The 12,821-nt window shown below is 51.2% G+C and overlaps 1 protein-coding gene across 1 annotated transcript in view; it reads right to left on the bottom strand.

The window, feature by feature from the left end:
* Window positions 1-12,821, bottom strand: part of LOC141110426 (uncharacterized) — a 36,163-nt gene that overhangs the window by 18,548 nt on the left and 4,794 nt on the right. The gene's annotated exons all lie outside the window — the stretch shown is intronic.

Genomic DNA, 12,821 nt, shown 5'->3' with positions numbered 1-12,821 from the left:
TCCTTCCAGGTTGGCGGGCTCCGGTAGCTTGAATGGCGGAAACTCGATGACGTCACTCCCGGGCATGCACGTGGAAGTCACGGCCACGGCACAGAGCTCAGGGTTGTCGGCTCATTCACTGTACCCTGGAATGCAGTGCATGTGAATGTCTCCTAAACAGTGCAGGTTGAGGAGATATTCATTTTACCTCCAGGTAATCACTATTATAGTAACTGTAGGGAATAGTAACCAAGCAGAGTTTACTACCTCTTTAACCTTTGGCTGCACTTAGGCTTTGAGAAGATTTTATTTTATTTCAGGTACTCAAATAGCACCATAATTTCATGCAGTGCTTTATGTTTATAGTACATTCACATCAGTCCCTGCCCTCAAGGAGCTTACAATCTAAGGCCCCCTATCTCACATTTATACACTAGGACCAATTTAGACAGGAGCCAGTTAACCTTCCAGCATGTCTATGGAGTGTGGGAGGAACCCATGAAGGGCACAGGGAGAACATGCAAACTCTAGGCAGGAAGTGCCATGGTTGGGATTTGAACCGATGGCCCCAGAGCACTTCTTAATGGACATCTGAGGATTTATTTTACTATGCTTGTTACAATGATTTGGATTCATAATTGTACAGTACTTGTTTCTTTTGGTTCTGTATTTTTTCGATCCTAGTCACCCTTGTGCAGCAAGTTCTCCCCGAGGCTTCTATTTCTTACATAAATAGGACTTCCTTGGGCCCCTTTCACACAAGTTTTTCAGGTGGACCTGATCGGACGTTCCATTCACCTCTATTGAGAGGCGGATGTCAGAGGTGACATGTCCACCGACACCCGCTGCTATCTGATCCTTGAAATCCAGATGGATGGTGACCCCATTTTCCATCTGTCGGATCGGACAGGCGGTCTGTTTTTATCTGATCTCCCCATAGAGGAGAGTGGGAGAGCTGAGTCCACCAGGTGGACTGCTCCGTGTGAAAAGACTCAAACGTTGAAAACAGCAGCTCACAATAAAGGTAGGAGATGTGAACATGTGAACAATTCAGACCATTTATAAAACAAAATGGATCTCTAGGACGGCTTGTTTTACCTGTTAAGTTTGTTGAACCTGCTGAAGCTATTTAAACCATCAAGTTAGCTAGATTCAAGACATTTCCCACATTGTTTTTTGTTAACCAGTGGTGTACCAATGGCCATAGATACACTATTACCAAAAGTATTGGGACGCCTGCCTTTACATGCACATGAACTTTAATGGCATCCCAGTCTTAGTCCGTAGGGTTCAATATTGAGTTGGCCCACCCTTTGCAGCTATAACAGCTTGAACTCTTCTGGGAGAGCTATCCACAAGGTTTAGGAGTGTGTCTATGGGAATGTTTGACCATTCTCCTAGAAGAGCATTTGTGAGGTCAGGCACTGATGTGGACTAGAAGGACCGGCACGCAGTCTCCGCTCTAATTCATCCCAAAGGTGTTCTATCCATGTTATCTGCATGCCAGTCAAGTTCCTCTACCCCAAACTCACTCATCTACACTATATTGCCAAAAGTGTTGGGCCACCCCCCCCCCCAAATCATTTTGTAAAGGGGATATTATGCTGTGGGGTTGTTTCTCAGGGGTTGGGCTTGGCCCCTTCTAGTGAAGGGAACTCTTAAGGCATCAGCATACCAAGACATTTTGGACAATTCCATGCTCCCAACTTTGGGGGAACAGTTTGGGGATGGCCCCTTCCTGTTCCAACATGACTGCGCACCAGTGCACAAAGCAAGGTCCATAAAGACATGGACGGGCGAGTTTGGGGTGGAGGAACTTGACTGGCCTGCACCGAGTCCTGACCTCAACCCAATAGAACACCTTTGGGATGAATTAGAGCAGAGACTGTGAGCCAGACCTTCTCATCCAACAGCAGTGCCTGACCTCACGAATGTGCTTCTGGAAGAATGGTCAAACACTCCCATACCTTGTGGACAGCCTTCCAAGAGTTGAAGCTGTTAAAGCTACAAAGGGTGGGCCAACTCAATATTGAGCCCTACGGACTAAGACTGGGATGCCATTAAAGTTCATGTGCGTGTAAAGGCAGGCGTCCCAATACTTTTTGGTAATATAGTGTATATGCCAAAAGAATTCACGCCATAGGAATAAAATAGTGTTGGCTTCTCCACCGGTTCAGATGGGTCTTGGAGCAGCTAACAATGGCCATAGTAGCTAATGCAGCGGGGTGGAAGGGGGCCCATTAGGGAATCTGTTAAGGTAATTTAAATCTGGAAAAATCTGTGTCCATTTGAAGATAACAAATTCAGTACTGTATTATTATTAAAATGATATTTTAATCATGTTATACTTCACTGTTCTGTATAGTGGTTTTGCACAGAGCAGCCCCGATCCTCCTCTTGAGTCCTCCACCAGCCTTCCTGGCCCCTCCCTCCTGCCAGGTGCTCACAGAGCAAGCAGCTTGTAATAGGGGCACCCAAGCAGGCACGCTCCCAAGCTGTGGCTCTGTGTCCATTCACACAGAGCCATGGTTTGTCCCTGCCCCCTCTCCTCACTGGCTGTGATTGACAGCAGTGGGAGCCATTGGCTCCCACTGCTGTCTTAGCCAATGAAGAGGGAGTCCCCGGAGAGCTCTTGTGCACATCACTGGAGGAAGATCGGGCTCAGGTTAGTATTGGGGGCAATGCTGTATACTGGCCTAGGCCGACAAGGCCCAGGCCTAGGGCAGCACTTTGCAGGGGGGCAGCACAGACAGAGTCCCTGCCGCCTTGCGCTACACTGTTAGTGTAGCGCCAGTTTTATGGGGCGGACAGGGCTGAGAGGCAGATTAGTCTAGCTCCCCCATAAAGTGGCCACACTGCTTCTGGTATGCTGGCGGCCGGCATTCCACAACTGTGGGGGGGGTGCCGCTTCTAATTTTGTGTTATGTTTTTTTGCTGCACCATTGGCATGGTTGTATCTTCTTAGTCCTCTCCATAAAATTATCAGAAATTTGTGGTTAACCACTTGCCGCCCGCCATATAAGCAAAATGACGGCTGCAAAGTGGTTTCAATACCCTGACTGGACGTCAGGGGGTCGGGGGCGCACAGCGGCTTAATATCCTGACGTCCGAAGTAAACAGGAAGAGCCGTTGATTGGCTTTTCCTCACTCGAGTCTGACAGACGCGAGTAGAGGAGAGTCGATTGGCTGCTCTCCTGACGGGGGGGGGTCTGTGCTGATTGTTTATCAGTACAGCCCCCCCTTGGATCCCACCCAGGACCACCAGGGAAGCCACCCAGGACCACCACCACATGGACCACCAGGTATGCCCCCTAGACCCTCAGGGAAATACTAATCTGTGCCCAGGCAGCTGACAATCAGTGCCCACTCACAATGCCTACCACTGCCAGTGCCACCAGGGATGCCTATCAGTGCCGTGTATCAGTGCCCATCAGTGCCGCCTATCAGTGCCATCCATTAGAACCCATCTTTGCAGCCTTTCAGTGCCAGTGTCGCCTATCAGTGCCCACCAGTGCCACCCATGAGTGCCCATCAGTGCCGCCTATCAATGCCCAGTGCTGTATATCAGTGCCACCCATTAGTATGGTCTACCAGTGCCCATCAGTGCCGCATATCAGTGCCCGTCAGTGACCGCTCATTGGTGCCACCTCATCGGTGCCGCCTTATCAGTGCCCATCAGTGAAGGAGAAAACTTACTTATTTACAAAAATTTGTAACAGAAACAAAAAGCAAAACTTTTATTTTTTTCAAAATTTTCGGTCTTTTTTATTTGTTTAGCAAAAAATAAAAACTGCAGAGGTGATCAAATACCACCAAAAGAAAGCTCTATTTGTGGGAAGAAAATTCTAAAAAAAAATTTAGTTTGGGTACAGTGTTGTATGACCGCGCAATTGTCATTTAAACTGCGAGAGCGCTGAAAGCTGAAAATTGGTCTGGGCAGGAAGGTGTACAAGTGCCCTGTATTGAAGTGGTTAAAGTAGAACTATAGGCAACACTTTTTTCATTTTGGATTGAATAAGGGAGGGTTATAACCCCTGTCAGTTTACTTTTTACCATCCCTGTCCCATTGCAGAGATTTACCCTTCACTTCCTGCCCCATAGCCAAACAGGAAGTGAGAGAAAATCTATGCAAATTAAGGCAATCCTTTGCCGCCCCCCCAGGCCCCCACTAGAAATTTTTAGGCTTAAACAGCAAGGGGTGTGGCCTTGACAGGAAGGGGTGGGTCATATTTAAATTTTAGTCAGGCCTAGGGCAGCACAAAACCTAAATACACTACTGATTGGGGGGGGGGGGAGGGGAACTACTACACAGAAGGTTTATCTTCATGCATGAAGGTAAAAAAACATTAAGCCTTTACAACCACTTTAAGGACTACAGTAGTTGCTAATCACATTTCCAATCAAGAAAAGTCGGCATCACCTCTACAGGAGGAAACATCAGGATCATGACATTGTAGGACTTAAGCCCATTTACTTAATACCATCCTACCCATACATACCCTCCCTCCAAAAACATCAGGGATGACTCGGACTAGTTTTTGGAGTAAAATGGCCTTGCGGCCTTTTATTTAAAACATATAAATTAACATAAATATATAAATAACTGTATTTCCTTAACTAACTTGTTAAGGTAACTTACTCAGTAAGAACTGTGACTATGAACTAGGTCACTGGTACAACCTCGTTAATTTAAAACCTGCCAGTCGGAAACCCCGGACACGGCATTATAACCACATACCCCAGTGACCTAGCATATTAACTCCTGCAGGTTAACCCTTAGGGCCTGAAGGTACCAACTACAATCCCCATCCTTCCATGTATGGGTACCAGCAAAACTCCCATCATCTGGATGGGTACAATCAAACAACCCCCCATCCTTGGATGGGTACACATGTTACAACTTGTAACAGAACATTATCCTATTCCAGGAACAAACAACTACTGCCACAGCGCGAAAGGGGTAACCCCTTACCCTTGCGAGCACCTCCACACACTAAGCCCTCTTTGTATGCCTTCTTGCAAGCCCAAAGACCATAGGTCCGTGCCCACCTCATTGAGATGTACACCATCGCTGCGCAAATAACGCCATGTGTCAACCTCCAACTCCCTGTGACGGATGGCCAAGCCACCATTTCTTATAAAAAACCGACTCACTTCCTTATTAACCTTTATCCTGGCCCTATTCACTTTTTTATCTGATAGAGCCCAGCGCCACGATAGCCTGCCTACCATGTCAGACCACACCAAGATCATCTTGGGATAAGAGGCCTTTAAACGCAGGAAATCACACTTGATGTCCCTGATAAGGTCCCTCATGGATCTAGCTCCCATGTCATTACCACCCACGTGTAATAACAATACATCAGGGGCCCTGTCCAGGCGGGAGAATCTATACACTTCCCCCAGCACTCTATTCCACTGCATGCCCGGAACCCCAATCCACCTGATGAGGGCCTCTTGTCTGGGGATGCGAAGTTGTCTGCCGTTCGGCCGAACGTCCGCTCTCTTGGCCCCCCAAAACACGTAGGAATGACCGAGTATCCAAACCAGACATGCATCTTGACCTGTAGACAAATTGGATAATAATAATACAACCTCAGAACTTTAAACCCCAACGCCCACTCATCAACAACCCCAGCTAACATTACATTTGAACCATGTTAGGGCGGACATACAGTTTGAATCTGTCCGAATCCCATCTGCCAATACGTCTGATCACTTCCTGACTCAAACCTGCCCTGGCCGCCTCTGTGGCTGCCCCAATCCTAAAAGAATGTGATGAAAATTGTGAAGGGTCACATCCCACCCTGGCCACGCATTTCCTAAAAACCGTTACAAATTGATATTTTGAAAGACACAAACCGTCCACATGTATCAAGAAAGGGCCATTAACGGCAGGCCTAACCGTCATAAAAGCTCCCACAAGCCTGACCGGGCATATGTCCTGCTCTGCAATCTTCCCAAACTCCAGATATCTGCCTCTCCCTGCTTGATCCGTTTTTGACCTATGAATCCATATGCGGACTCTATCTACCAGTACTTCAACTTCCCCGTGGAAAAGACCGCCTGGAGCCGTCTTTGACGGGCTCACCAACTCACTTATTCTCAGTGCCCCAAAAAAGGCCAGCGCGAACGCTGCTTTGAATAATGCGCATTCGTACTTTGATCTGCTGACCCCTTCCAAACTAAGCATTAACTGCTTGAGCATTTCAAAAGAGACCGGGCACCTCCCATCCCTCTGTTTATAAGCTTTTCTATAGCCCTTGACTGCTTGCCGTAACCAAAATTCCTTCGTATGGTCCCGGGTTCCCTGCCATTTAAAAAGGAAGGCCAAACCTGCCAATTCACGATTGATGGCAGCTGCCGAGATACCATTTTCAAATTCCCTGATTATAAAATACAGCACTGCCTTGTCCACTTCCGGATCATCTGATCCCATGCCCAAGTCCTGCAGAAAGGCGAACCACTCCTTCCATACCTTAGAGTAGGCATTCCATGTAGCCGTACTCACGGAACGCTGAATCCAGTTTACTGCTGTTCCAAGGCAATGTTCCATATCCAGCTGGGACAGGCGACCCCCTGATGATCTGCCTCTGGTGCCAACCTCCGGAACCTGTCCCACTGAAAACGAGACAAAGCGTCAGCCAAGGTGTTCTCCGTCCCTGGTAGATGAACAGCATAAATGAACACATTCAGTTGTAAACAACAAAGTACTAGATGGCGCAAAAGCCTGACCACCGGCACTGATGCCGCGGTCAGCCGATTAACAACTTGCACCACCCCTAGATTGTCACAATTGAAACGAACCTTCCGGTTTCGCAACGACTCGCCCCATAGCTCCATGGCCACCACAATGGGGAACAGCTCTAAAAGTACCAGGTTCTTTAAGAACCCAGCCTCCCGCCAAGCCGCCGGCCACTTCTCCGCACACCAGTGGCCCTTACAAAAAGCACCAAACCCCGTTGACCCGGCGGCGTCAGTAAACAACTCTAGATCCCAGTTGCTAACTGGCCCAGACATCCATAAAGCCCTTCCATTGAAAGACTCCAAGAATACCTGCCACACCCGTAAATCCTCCCTGTGCTCTCTGGTCAGACTCACGAAATGTGTCGGCGCCCGGATCCCAGCAGTGGCGGCTGACAGCCGCCTGCAGAAAATTCGTCCCATAGGGATGATTCGGCAAGCGAAGTTTAGCTTACCTAGCAAAGATTGGAGTTGGCGAAGTTGCAATTTCCTAACTCCAATAGTCCCTCGAACTTCCTCTTTCAACTTCGACAGTTTGTCCTGCGGAATCCTGCATTCCATCCTCCCTGAATCAATCTCTATTCCGAGAAATGTGATGGTCGGCGTTGGACCTTCGGTTTTGTCCGGGGCTAGCGGTACTCCAAATCTTTCCGCTAGATACTGCAAAGTACCCAAAAGCACTGCACATATGTTGGAACCCGCTGGACCCACACATAAGAAGTCGTCCAAATAGTGGATGACTGAATTGATACCCGACACATCCCGTACCGCCCATTCCAAGAACGAGCTGAACGTTTCGAAAAGAGCACAGGATATTGAACATCCCATTGGAAGGCATCGATCTACATAGTAGGCCCCTTCCCATTTACAGCCTAGCCATCTGAAACTGTCGGGATGAACTGGCAACAGCCGAAAAGCCGATTCGATATCGGACTTGGCCATTAAAGACCCCTGCCCATATCTCCTCACCCATGAGACCGCTGCGTCAAAAGATGTGTACGTAACCGCACAATCTTCCGGGGCTATAGCATCATTCACCGACCCTCCCTTCGGGAAGGAAAGGTGATGTATGAGTCTAAACTTATTGGGCTCTCTCTTTGGTACCACACCCAAGGGAGAGACCACTAACCCTTGTAGAGGTCTTTCCTTAAAAGGACCCGCCATGCGTCCCAATGACACCTCTTTTTTCAATTTTTTAGAGACCACTGCTGCATGCAGCAAAGCTGACCTCAAATTCTTGGCCTCAGGCGGCACCTCCGCCAAGGCACAAGGGATGTGAAAACCCTCCCTAAAACCCGCCTCTATCGTGGCGGCCGCTGTTCGGTCCGGGTACCTACTGAGGAAAGGCAGCATCCTTTCCACCCGTACCGGAGTCCTCCCTCTTACCTGGAGTATCTCCGGCGCGTCCTTTTCCTTTTCTGAAGCATTTTGACAATGCATGGGATCCCCCGCAGCCGGAACACAAATGCTTGAAACGACAGTTGGCTCCAAATCTGCAAGTTCCTTCATTAAATTGCCAGCAATATCCCCATTTTTTCTCGGCCGGCTGTCCTGGGGTTGCTGAACCTCCGACCCCTGCCTGAAAAAACTGACTAGGGGCCCTCGCCGCTGTCATCAACCTCATCCACAAGCTGATGTCCTTGTGATCCCAGCGTAGATTCGGTCGCACCGCCATCCTCTGACGAAACTGCTCATCATAGCGTAGCCACGCCATGCCCCCGTATGTTCTGTGGGCCTCACTAATGGCCTCTAGGTACACAAACAGCGCGGAACAATGTTCTGGCGCTTTTTCACCTACCACGCTCGCCAAAATGGCGAACGCTTGTAGCCAGTTGGAGAACGTTCGCGGGATCAAGCGATGCCTACGCTTCTCCTCATCTTCCTTTTTTTCCTTCTACCGGTTTTAACCTATCCAGATTAAATTTTTCTAGCGGTAGTAACGTGAAAATTTCCACGTACTCGCCTTTCCATATTTTTTCCTTTACCTCAGCTTTTAAATGAGCCCCCAAAGGGCCCTCAAAGCAGACATATACCTCACTCCTTGCCGCATCCGCTAGTCTAACGGAATCGGCTTGTTTCTCTGTTGTCTTCACCTGGTCCCCCGAAGACGTAGCCACCGCGGTGCCAGAGGGGGGCACCCCGACCGCTGAAACCGCTGCCTCCGGCGAAACCTGAACCTCGCCCCCAACTGATGGGGTGGTCCCTGTCTGTGAGGTATTCCTCTCTGTTGACCACGCAGTCGCCGGTGTACTTCCTGTCCCTGCTTCCACGCGTGCTACCAGTTCTTTTAGGCCAGTTAACAACACCCGCAACCCCTCGTTCCCTACTTGGGTCGCCGCTGCGGACGGTGGAGTCGATACCGTCTCCCCCCCCCTTGGCCTGACTACGCCCCCCGACCGTGAATTACTCCTCTGCACATTTTTTCCCAATAAATTATGTAAAAGAATAGTAACATTATCGGAAGGATTGCACTCACCGGGCTGCACTGGACCGCGCCCAACAGCCGCCACTCCTGGAACCAGCGATGCTTGATGTCCTTGATTGTCGCCTCCGTCAGACCCGGACAGCTCTCCTTCCGACCGATCGTCCTGTTCGTTCGTCCCGCCAATTTCCCGATGCACCCCACTTGCGGATGCAGTGGTTGCCGAGGGCCTGCGGTGCTGTGTACGGCCACTCCTCCCTTGGGTACCGCTGGGCCCGCTGGATACCCCGGTGATGGACTCCTGCGTCTGCTGCTGCGCGGGGTGCGTGCCGACCGTCTATTACCTCCCCTCACGTTGGTATTGGCGTCCCTCTCTGACCCGCTATCCCCCTGCGGCGGACTACTGTCCATCTCGGGCGCCCGTGACCTTCCTCCACTTGCTGCGGTGCGTTCTTGTGCGTCCCGCGCCTTCCGTCCCTCTCCTGCTGACCTCTCAGGGGGCTGTAAGCATCTGCGCCTGGCTGGGGGGGGAAGAGCCGCGTGCGTTGCTAGGCACCCTTCCCCCAGTCCCTCCAACTTTCCTCCGATTCCCCCGGGCCTCTCCTCGTCCATCCCTCTGCCTGGCCTGTATGTTTGGTGTCTGCGCCTCTCCCGCCGCCATCCCCCGCTGTGCTGGTCTAGCTGAGCCCCTATCAGCCTCAGGGCTGTATCTCTCCGGTGGACGTGATCGCCTGGCCCTGGGAGTTGGGGACCCCCCCCCCCGCTCACCGTCGGCCCGCCGTCCATAATCAAGCGCAGCTGCTCCTGGAGCCAGTCCGCGCCGTTCGCGGTGACCGCCGCTCTCAGCTGCTCCACAAAATCCTCCCTCGCCGCCATGCTATGTAAAGGAAGGGGAAGGTGGAGAGCGGTGAGGTGTGCTACTAATCTCGTCCACCACCGCTCTCAAACTGACGTCACTTCCCCTTCCTAACTCTTCTAACTAAAACTTCCTGCAGCTCCTCCCCCTCTCCAAAAAGGAGAAGTGTAACCCTTTCAGGGACAGGCAGATGTGCAGTCCAGCACTGTCATGCCGTCCCTGCGCTTAGGGTCCCCCCTGGCTCCGTGACTCTCTTTATTCTTGCCAATTCCCTTTGCAGGATGTGCATTAAAAATTATTTGTTTAGCTGTGTCCAGTAGATTAACTTCTTCCGGACCGCCCCACGTACATTAACTACGGCAGAGCGTCCCGGCTCCGCAAAATCACGTACCTGTATATATAATCCCGTGCACGCGGTTTAAGGGGCGTGCATGCTACCGGCGCACCACTCCTTCTGTGATTGGACACAGTGGGAGCTAATCAGAGGGTGCGGCGGGCGCCGCGGCCCACCGATTGTTCACAGGAGAGAGACAGATCAGCCGTCTGCCTGAACGGCGGATCTGTCAGGAAGGGAAAGATATCGCAATTCAGCTAAGCTTTGATCGCCCCTGGACTTAACCCCTTCCCTGCCAGTGCCATTTATATAGTAATCCGTTTTTATAGCACCGATCACTGTATTGGTGTCATTGGTCCCCAAAAAAGTGTCACTCAGTGTCACATTTGTCCGCCGCAATCCCGCTAAAAATTGCAGATCGCCCACCATTACCAGAAAAAAAAAAAAAAAAAAAACCCTAAATCTATCCCGTAGTTTGTAGACGCAAATCAGTATAAGTTTATTGCCATTTTTTTTTACCAAAAACATGAAGCAGAATACATATTGGCCTAAAATTAAATGAAGAATTTTGTTAAATTTTATTTTTTTTTATTTATTTTTTTTTTGGGGGGGGGGGGGTATTATAGCAGAAAGTTACAAAAATAATTCTTCAAAATTGTTGGCTTTTTTTTTTTTAATTGCAAAGGCGATCAAATACCACCAAAAGAAATCTCTATTTGTGGGGAAAAATTAAAAAAAAAAAAAATTTGGGTACAGCGTCACAGGACCGCGCAATTGTCAGTTAAAACGATGCAGTGACGTGTCGCAAAAAATGGCCTGGTCAGGAAGTGGGTAGAACCTTCCGGAGCTGAAGTGGTTAAGACCTGTTGTGAATGCACCCTGTGTCCAGGGCATGGATGGGGGGCAGTCTGTGTCCAGGGCATGGATGGGGGGCAGTCTGTGTCCAGGGCATGGATGGGGGGCAGTCTGTGTCCAGGGCATGGATGGGGGGCAGTCTGTGTCCAGGGCATGGATGGGGGGCAGTCTGTGTCCAGGGCATGGATGGGGCGCAGTCTGTGTCCAGGGCATGGATGGGGCGCAGTCTGTGTCCAGGGCATGGATGGGGCGCAGTCTGTGTCCAGGGCATGGATGGGGCGCAGTCTGTGTCCAGGGCATGGATGGGGCGCAGTCTGTGTCCAGGGCATGGATGGGGCGCAGTCTGTGTCCAGGGCATGGATGGGGCGCAGTCTGTGTCCAGGGCATGGATGGGGCGCAGTCTGTGTCCAGGGCATGGATGGGGCGCAGTCTGTGTCCAGGGCATGGATGGGGCGCAGTCTGTGTCCAGGGCATGGAGGGGGGCAGTCTGTGTCCAGGGCATGGAGGGGGGCAGTCTGTGTCCAGGGCATGGAGGGGGGCAGTCTGTGTCCAGGGCATGGATGGGGCGCAGTCTGTGTCCAGGGCATGGATGGGGCGCAGTCTGTGTCCAGGGCATGGATGGGGCGCAGTCTGTGTCCAGGGCATGGATGGGGCGCAGTCTGTGTCCAGGGCATGGATGGGGCGCAGTCTGTGTCCAGGGCATGGATGGGGCGCAGTCTGTGTCCAGGGCATGGATGGGCGCAGTCTGTGTCCAGGGCATGGATGGGGCGCAGTCTGTGTCCAGGGCATGGATGGGGCGCAGTCTGTGTCCAGGGCATGGATGGGGCGCAGTCTGTGTCCAGGGCATGGATGGGGCGCAGTCTGTGTCCAGGGCATGGATGGGGCGCAGTCTGTGTCCAGGGCATGGATGGGGGGCAGTCTGTGTCCAGGGCATGGATGGGGCGCAGTCTGTGTCCAGGGCATGGATGGGGGCAGTCTGTGTCCAGGGCATGGATGGGGGGCAGTCTGTGTCCAGGGCATGGATGGGGGGCAGTCTATGTCCAGGGCATGGATGGGGGCAGTCTGTGTCCAGGGCATGGATGGGGGCAGTCTGTGTCCAGGGCATGGATGGGGGCAGTCTGTGTCCAGGGCTATTCACGTGATGAAAGCATGAAAAGATTGCGTGCAAGTAGGCATTATTAGCAGTGAGAGGCGGCAGCTTCTCTTTGCTTCCAATGGGGCCACCTATTCATAGCTATTCGCTGAAGTTCTCACATGTAATCCCTTAAAGACCCCTAATGGCCAAAGATTTTAGGCATCCCAGCCAGCACTGAAATTAACTGCCTGTGGACAGCCCATCAAACATTTACTGCGGCAGGGCGGCCGCTCTGCACCAGATCACATACCTAGTAGGTAATCTGACACTTACAAGTCTGGGGCACTCTGCCGCCGACCAGCTCCCGCTGATTATACACAGCGGCGGGTACCACAGGCTCGATGTCCGCCGGCACCCCCTGATTACACAGCAAGAAAGACAACCTGCCTATGTAAACAAGGCTGATTGTCATTCTGTCAGAGGGGAAGGTATTGATCCTGTGTTTCTGCAAAGCAGGAACACGAATCTTTGCCATCCCTTAGGCTGGGTTCACACT

Source organism: Aquarana catesbeiana, linkage group LG10, assembly GCF_042186555.1.
Source record: "Aquarana catesbeiana isolate 2022-GZ linkage group LG10, ASM4218655v1, whole genome shotgun sequence".
Classification (NCBI taxonomy): domain Eukaryota; kingdom Metazoa; phylum Chordata; class Amphibia; order Anura; family Ranidae; genus Aquarana; species Aquarana catesbeiana.
Note: the sequence above shows the minus strand (reverse complement) of the source record. Positions and strands in the feature narration are given on the sequence as shown.